Below are 9,238 nucleotides of genomic sequence, written 5' to 3' on the forward strand. Positions count from 1 at the left end.
GAATTCTATTTTCGACGTAATACGTGCCACTTTCATTGTGGCCAACTACGATTCGATACAGAATGCACGAAACCTGAAAGACACCCTAACGGATACATAGAGAGTAGTGTTTGTCTGCTGAATAATGGGAGTGCAAGGGTCTGTGTCGTCTATATGGCTGTATGTAGCACCATTAGTCTTCGGGGGGGCGGGCGTAGCTCAGATGGTAGAGCGCTTGCTTAGTATGCGAGAGGTACTGGGATCAATACCCAGTGCCTCTAGAATTTCTAACACACCTACATGCGCACCTTGATATGCAAGTGGAATAATTCACAGCCAGCAGATGTGTCTAGGAAGATACAAGCTTGCGCCGAGTTCACGTAAATCCCACTGCACATTCCTATTCTTTGCGTGCAGTCAGCTGCTACTGGTGTTGCTAGTTGTGACTGCTGATAACAGATGCCGTAGCAATCAATACATGGAGTGAGTTGTATGTTTTGCGATAGTCTGTCTCTGACAAGCAAGCAAAGGTGACATAGGTGCGAACACAGGAAGCTTGCAGACCCTCGCTGCCTGCAGACACCGAGCAGCCACACTCGGAGGGCGGCCTAAGCCGTAGGCGAAATGTGCTCCTTCGATTTGGCGCGACGTCGAACTATAAATAATGCTGTCACTAGTGTGAGCGTTGCGTGAGCGTCGTGGAAAGTCGGAAAAGTCGGCTGCGAGGGTGAGTGCCAAGTTTGGGGAGCGTTTCGTAGTATGTGCAGTGCAATGGAGACGCGGAAACTTGTTGTGGCCCAGTGTTTTGCAGTTGGACGACAACATTGGTACACAGTAGTAAAGAGCGAGGCACTGAGTTGGCATGAATAATGGAGTGCACAATGGGGCTCGAGATGTGTTTGTTACCTCAGGTGCTGTATGATTATCGACAAGGAGTGAAAACGGAGCAATTTGTGACGGCTCTTTCAATTTAAGACGTTAAAAACAGACGGAATTTGCATTTGTAATACCAGAGCATCGAAACTACTTGGAAGTTTTGTGTATATGAACGGGTCCGCGCCTTTGTACTCTGCTCCCTTCACCGCTACAAACCAACCAACCATCGTGTCCGTGCGCATCTGAGTCGCAAAGAATGGGGAATAGCGCAGTTTGCTCGTGCATGGGGCGTAGCTCAGTTGGTAGAGCGTTCGCTTGGCGTGTGAAAGGTCCAGGGTTCAAGTCGCGGCGCCTCCATTTCTTGTGGTCAGTGCATGGTAAGTGTTGGTCGCGGCGAACCTAAGGGCACGCAAGATGTTGCAAAGCCAGCGTCACAGACTGATATGATGTATACTGATGTAAGGAGAGCAAGATGTAAGTGTGGGGACCGGCTGTTATCGAGGTGTCATCGAGTGCAGATCTGTCTTAGGTATCGCGGCTTAACCTCATTGAAGTATAGAGGGTGGACAACACGTTGGTCTTACTCAGAGCGGTGTCCGAATTCTATTTTCGACGTTATACGTGCCACTTTCATTGTGGCCAACTACGATTCGATACAGAATGCACGAAACCTGAAAGACACCCTAACGGATACATAGAGAGTAGTGTTTGTCTGCTGAATAATGGGAGTGCAAGGGTCTGTGTCGTCTATATGGCTGTATGTAGCACCATTAGTCTTCGGGGGGGCGGGCGTAGCTCAGATGGTAGAGCGCTTGCTTAGTATGCGAGAGGTACTGGGATCAATACCCAGTGCCTCTAGAATTTCTAACACACCTACATGCGCACCTTGATATGCAAGTGGAATAATTCACAGCCAGCAGATGTGTCTAGGAAGATACAAGCTTGCGCCGAGTTCACGTAAATCCCACTGCACATTCCTATTCTTTGCGTGCAGTCAGCTGCTACTGGTGTTGCTAGTTGCGACTGCTGATAACAGATGCCGTAGCAATCAATTCATGGAGTGAGTTGTATGTTTTGCGATAGTCTGTCTCTGCCAAGCAAGCAAAGGTGACATAGGTGCGAACACAGGAAGCTTGCAGACCCTCGCTGCCTGCAGACACCGAGCAGCCACACTAGGAGGGCGGCCTAAGCCGTAGGCGAAATGTGCTCCTTCGATTTGGCGCGACGTCGAACTATAAATAATGCTGTCACTAGCGTGAGCGTTGCGTGAGCGTCGTGGAAAGTCGGAAAAGTCGGCTGCGAGGGTGAGTGCCAAGTTTGGGGAGCGTTTCGTAGTATGTGCAGTGCAATGGAGACGCGGAAACTTGTTGTGGCCCAGTGTTTTGCAGTTGGACGACAACATTGGTACACAGTAGTAAAGAGCGAGGCACTGAGTTGGCATGAATAATGGAGTGCACAATGGGGCTCGAGATGTGTTTGTTACCTCAGGTGCTGTATGATTGTCGACAAGGAGTGAAAACGGAGCAATTTGTGACGGCTCTTTCAATTTAAGACGTTAAAAACAGACGGAATTTGCATTTGTAATACCAGAGCATCGAAACTACTTGGAACTTTTGTGTATATGAACGGGTCCGCGCCTTTGTACTCTGCTCCCTTCACCGCTACAAACCAACCAACCATCGTGTCCGTGCGCATCTGAGTCGCAAAGAATGGGGAATAGCGCAGTTTGCTCGTGCATGGGGCGTAGCTCAGTTGGTAGAGCGTTCGCTTGGCATGTGAAAGGTCCAGGGTTCAAGCCGCGGCGCCTCCATTTTTTGTGGTCAGTGCATGGTAAGTTTTGGTCGCGGCGAACCTAAAGGCACGCAAGATGTTGCAAAGCCAGCGTCACAGACTGATATGATGTATACTGACGTAAGGAGAGCAAGATGTAACTGTGGGGACCGGCTGTTATCGAGGTGTCATCGAGTGCAGATCTGTCTTAGGTATCGCGGCTTAACCTCATTGAAGTATAGAGGGTGGACAACACGTTGGTCTTACTCAGAGCGGTGTCCGAATTCTATTTTCGACGTTATACGTGCCACTTTCATTGTGGCCAACTACGATTCGATACAGAATGCACGAAACCTGAAAGACACCCTAACGGATACATAGAGAGTAGTGTTTGTCTGCTGAATAATGGGAGTGCAAGGGTCTGTGTCGTCTATATGGCTGTATGTAGCACCATTAGTCTTCGGGGGGGCGGGCGTAGCTCAGATGGTAGAGCGCTTGCTTAGTATGCGAGAGGTACTGGGATCAATACCCAGTGCCTCTAGAATTTCTAACACACCTACATGCGCACCTTGATATGCAAGTGGAATAATTCACAGCCAGCAGATGTGTCTAGGAAGATACAAGCTTGCGCCGAGTTCACGTAAATCCCACTGCACATTCCTATTCTTTGCGTGCAGTCAGCTGCTACTGGTGTTGCTAGTTGTGACTGCTGATAACAGATGCCGTAGCAATCAATACATGGAGTGAGTTGTATGTTTTGCGATAGTCTGTCTCTGACAAGCAAGCAAAGGTGACATAGGTGCGAACACAGGAAGCTTGCAGACCCTCGCTGCCTGCAGACACCGAGCAGCCACACTCGGAGGGCGGCCTAAGCCGTAGGCGAAATGTGCTCCTTCGATTTGGCGCGACGTCGAACTATAAATAATGCTGTCACTAGTGTGAGCGTTGCGTGAGCGTCGTGGAAAGTCGGAAAAGTCGGCTGCGAGGGTGAGTGCCAAGTTTGGGGAGCATTTCGTAGTATGCGCAGTGCAATGGAGACGCGGAAACTTGTTGTGGCCCAGTGTTTTGCAGTTGGACGACAATATTTTTACACAGTAGTAAAGAGCGAGGCACTGAGATGGCATGAATAATGGAGTGCACAATGGGGCTCGAGATGTGTTTGTTACCTCAGGTGCTGTATGATTGTCGACAAGGAGTGAAAACGGAGCAATTTGTGACGGCTCTTTCAATTTAAGACGTTAAAAACAGACGGAATTTGCATTTGTAATACAAGAGCATGGAAACTACTAGGAACTTTTGTGTATATGAACGGGTCCGCGCCATTGTACTCTGCTCCCTTCACCGCTACAAACCAACCAACCATTGTGTCCGTGCGCATCTGAGTCGCAAAGAATGGGGAATAGCGCAGTTTGCTCGTGCATGTGGCGTAGCTCAGTTGGTAGAGCGTTCGCTTGGCATGTGAAAGGTCCAGGGTTCAAGCCGCGGCGCCTCCATTTTTTGTGGTCAGTGCATGGTAAGTGTTGGTCGCGGCGAACCTATAGGCACGCAAGATGTTCAAAGCCAGCGTCACAGTCTGATATGATGTATACTGACGTAAGGAGAGCAAGATGTAAGTGTGGGAACCGGCTGTTATCGAGGTGTCATCGAGTGCAGATCTGTCTTAGGTATCGCGGCTTAACCTCATTGAAGTATAGAGGGTGGACAACACGTTGGTCTTACACAGAGCGGTGTCCGAATTCTATTTTCGACATTATACGTGCCACTTTCATTGTGGCCAACTACGATTCGATACAAAATGCACGAAACCTGAAAGACACCCTAACGGATACATAGACAGTAGTGTTTGTCTGCTGAATAATGGGAGTGCAAGGGTCTGTGTCGTCTATATGGCTATATGTAGCACCATTAGTCTTCGGGTGGGCGGGCGTAGCTCAGATGGTAGATCGCTCGCTTAGTATGCGAGAGGTACTGGGATCAATACCCAGTGCCTCCAGATTTTTTAACACACCTACATGCGCACCTTGATATGCAAGTGGAATAATTCACAACCAGCAGATGTGTCTAGGAAGATACAAGCGAATGATTAGCATCCACAATTGACAAGCGTGCTGTTATTAGTGCGCAGGAAGCACCCTCCTCCCACGCCTACACTTAATTTAGAAACAGTACAAGTGTTCCCGTAAGATTCTCAAGCCTATGTCGGAAAGATCTGCCTTGCGCCGAGTTCACGTAAATCCCACTGCACATTCCTATTCTTTGCGTGCAGTCAGCTGCTACTGGTGTTGCAAGTTGTGACTGCTGATAACAGATGCCGTAGCAATCAATTCATGGAGTGAGTTGTATATTTTGCGATAGTCTGTTTGATGTGTTTGTTACCTCAGGTGCTGTATGATTGTCGACAAGGAGTGAAAACGGAGCAATTTGTGACGGCTCTTTCAATTTAAGACGTTAAAAACAGACGGAATTTGCATTTGTAATACCAGAGCATGGAAACTACTTGGAACTTTTGTGTATATGAACGGGTCCGCGCCTTTGTACTCTGCTCCCTTCACCGCTACAAACCAACCAACCATCGTGTCCGTGCGCATCTGAGTCGCAAAGAATGGGGAATAGCGCAGTTTGCTCGTGCATGGGGCGTAGCTCAGTTGGTAGAGCGTTCGCTTGGCGTGTGAAAGGTCCAGGGTTCAAGTCGCGGCGCCTCCATTTTTTGTGGTCAGTGCATGGTAAGTGTTGGTCGCGGCGAACCTATAGGCACGCAAGATGTTCAAAGCCAGCGTCACAGTCTGATATGATGTATACTGACGTAAGGAGAGCAAGATGTAAGTGTGGGAAACGGCTGTTATCGAGGTGTCATCGAGTGCAGATCTGTCTTAGGTATCGCGGCTTAACCTCATTGAAGTATAGAGGGTGGACAACACGTTGGTCTTACTCAGAGCGGTGTCCGAATTCTATTTTCGACATTATACGTGCCACTTTCATTGTGGCCAACTACGATTCGATACAAAATGCACGAAACCTGAAAGACACCCTAACGGATACATAGACAGTAGTGTTTGTCTGCTGAATAATGGGAGTGCAAGGGTCTGTGTCGTCTATATGGCTATATGTAGCACCATTAGTCTTCGGGTGGGCGGGCGTAGCTCAGATGGTAGATCGCTCGCTTAGTATGCGAGAGGTACTGGGATCAATACCCAGTGCCTCCAGAATTTTTAACACACCTACATGCGCACCTTGATATGCAAGTGGAATAATTCACAACCAGCAGATGTGTCTAGGAAGATACAAGCAAATGATTAGCATCCACAATTGACAAGCGTGCTGTTATTAGTGCGCAGGAAGCACCCTCCTCCCACGCCTACACTTAATTTAGAAACAGTACAAGTGTTCCCGTAAGATTCTCAAGCCTATGTCGGAAAGATCTGCCTTGCGCCGAGTTCACGTAAATCCCACTGCACATTCCTATTCTTTGCGTGCAGTCAGCTGCTACTGGTGTTGCTAGTTGTGACTGCTGATAACAGATGCCGTAGCAATCAATACATGGAGTGAGTTGTATGTTTTGCGATAGTCTGTCTCTGACAAGCAAGCAAAGGTGACATAGGTGCGAACACAGGAAGCTGGCAGACCCTCGCTGCCTGCAGACACCGAGCAGCCACACTAGGAGGTCGGCCTAAGCCGTAGGCGAAATGTGCTCATTCGCTTTGGCGCGACGTCGAACTATAAATAATGCTGTCACTAGCGTGAGCGTCGTGGAAAGTCGGAAAAGTCGGCTGCGAGGGTGAGTGCCAAGTTTGGGGAGCATTTCGTAGTATGCGCAGTGCAATGGAGACGCGGAAACTTGTTGTGGCCCAGTGTTTTGCAGTTGGACGACAAGATTGGTACACAGTAGTAAAGAGCGAGGCACTGAGTTGGCATGAATAATGGAGTGCACAATGGGGCTCGAGATGTGTTTGTTACCTCAGGTGCTGTATGATTGTCGACAAGGAGTGAAAACGGAGCAATTTGTGACGGCTCTTTCAATTTAAGACGTTAAAAACAGACGGAATTTGCATTTGTAATACCAGAGCATCGAAACTACTTGGAACTTTTGTGTATATGAACGGGTCCGCGCCTTTGTACTGTGCTCCCTTCACCGCTACAAACCAACCAACCATCGTGTCCGTGCGCATCTGAGTCGCAAAGAATGGGGAATAGCGCAGTTTGCTCGTGCATGGGGCGTAGCTCAGTTGGTAGAGCGTTCGCTTGGCGTGTGAAAGGTCCAGGGTTCAAGTCGCGGCGCCTGCATTTTTTGTGGTCAGTGCATGGTAAGTGTTGGTCGCGGTGAACCTAAGGGCACGCAAGATGTTGCAAAGCCAGCGTCACAGTCTGATATGATGTATACTGACGTAAGGAGAGCAAGATGTAAGTGTGGGGACCGGCTGTTATCGAGGTGTCATCGAGTGCAGATCTGTCTTAGGTATCGCGGCTTAACCTCATTGAAGTATAGAGGGTGGACAACACGTTGGTCTTACTCAGAGCGGTGTCCGAATTCTATTTTCGACGTTATACGTGCCACTTTCATTGTGGCCAACTACGATTCGATACAGAATGCACGAAACCTGAAAGACACCCTAACGGATACATAGAGAGTAGTGTTTGTCTGCTGAATAATGGGAGTGCAAGGGTCTGTGTCGTCTATATGGCTATATGTGGCACCAGTAGTCTCCGGGTGGGCGCGCGTAGCTCAGATGGTAGATCGCTCGCTTAGTATGCGAGAGGTACTGGGATCAATACCCAGTGCCTCCAGAATTTTTAACACACCTACATGCGCACCTTGATATGCAAGTGGAATAATTCACAACCAGCAGATGTGTCTAGGAAGATACAAGCGAATGATTAGCATCCACAATTGACAAGCGTGCTCTTATTAGTGCGCAGGAAGCACCCTCCTCCCACGCCTACACTTAATTTAGAAACAGTACAAGTGTTCCCGTAAGATTCTCAAGCCTATGTCGGAAAGATCTGCCTTGCGCCGAGTTCACGTAAATCCCACTGCACATTCCTATTCTTTGCGTGCAGTCAGCTGCTACTGGTGTTGCTAGTTGTGACTGCTGATAACAGATGCCGTAGCAATCAATTCATGGAGTGAGTTGTATGTTTTGCGATAGTCTGTCTCTGACAAGCAAGCAAAGGTGACATAGGTGCGAACACTGGAAGCTTGCAGACCCTCGCTGCCTGCAGACACCGAGCAGCCACACTCGGAGGGCGGCCTAAGCCGTAGGCGAAATGTGCTCCTTCGATTTGGCGCGACGTCGAACTATAAATAATGCTGTCACTAGCGTGAGCGTTGCGTGAGCGTCGTGGAAAGTCGGAAAAGTCGGCTGCGAGGGTGAGTGCCAAGTTTGGGGAGCATTTCGTAGTATGCGCAGTGCAATGGAGACGTGGAAACTTGTTGTGGCCCAGTGTTTTGCAGTTGGACGACAAGATTTTTACACAGTAGTAAAGAGCGAGGCACTGAGTTGGCATGAATAATGGAGTGCACAATGGGGCTCGAGATGTGTTTGTTACCTCAGGTGCTGTATGATTGTCGACAAGGAGTGAAAACGGAGCAATTTGTGACGGCTCTTTCAATTTAAGACGTTAAAAACAGACGGAATTTGCATTTGTAATACCAGAGCATCGAAACTACTTGGAACTTTTGTGTATATGAACGGGTCCGCGCCTTTGTACTCTGCTCCCTTCACCGCTACAAACCATCCAACCATCGTGTCCGTGCGCATCTGAGTCGCAAAGAATGGGGAATAGCGAAGTTTGCTCGTGCATGGGGCGTAGCTCAGTTGGTAGAGCGTTCGCTTGGCATGTGAAAGGTCCAGGGTTCAAGCCGCGGCGCCTCCATTTTTTGTGGTCAGTGCATGGTAAGTGTTGGTCGCGGCGAACCTAAAGGCACGCAAGATGTTGCAAAGCCAGCGTCACTGACTGATATGATGTATACTGACGTAAGGAGAGCAAGATGTAACTGTGGGGACCGGCTGTTATCGAGGTGTCATCGAGTGCAGATCTGTCTTAGGTATCGCGGCTTAACCTCATTGAAGTATAGAGGGTGGACAACACGTTGGTCTTACTCAGAGCGGTGTCCGAATTCTATTTTCGACGTTATACGTGCCACTTTCATTGTGGCCAACTACGATTCGATACAGATTGCACGAAACCTGAAAGACACCCTAACGGATACATAGAGAGTAGTGTTTGTCTGCTGAATAATGGGAGTGCAAGGGTCTGTGTCGTCTATATGGCTATATGTGGCACCAGTAGTCTCCGGGTGGGCGCGCGTAGCTCAGATGGTAGATCGCTCGCTTAGTATGCGAGAGGTACTGGGATCAATACCCAGTGCCTCCAGAATTTTTAACACACCTACATGCGCACCTTGATATGCAAGTGGAATAATTCACAACCAGCAGATGTGTCTAGGAAGATACAAGCGAATGATTAGCATCCACAATTGACAAGCGTGCTGTTATTAGTGCGCAGGAAGCACCCTCCTCCCACGCCTACACTTAATTTAGAAACAGTACAAGTGTTCCCGTAAGATTCTCAAGCCTATGTCGGAAAGATCTGCCTTGCGCCGAGTTCACGTAAA

At 48.7% G+C, this 9,238-nt stretch overlaps 1 non-coding gene across 1 annotated transcript; it reads left to right on the plus strand.

The window, feature by feature from the left end:
• The first annotated feature begins 6,830 nt into the window (after positions 1 to 6,830).
• On the plus strand, positions 6,831 to 6,906 carry Trnaa-ggc (transfer RNA alanine (anticodon GGC)). The gene has a single exon. It is a non-coding gene; the product is annotated as a tRNA-Ala (tRNA).
• Positions 6,907 to 9,238: the final 2,332 nt, after the last annotated feature.

Source organism: Schistocerca gregaria, chromosome 10 (genome assembly GCF_023897955.1).
Source record: "Schistocerca gregaria isolate iqSchGreg1 chromosome 10, iqSchGreg1.2, whole genome shotgun sequence".
Lineage (NCBI taxonomy): Eukaryota > Metazoa > Arthropoda > Insecta > Orthoptera > Acrididae > Schistocerca > Schistocerca gregaria.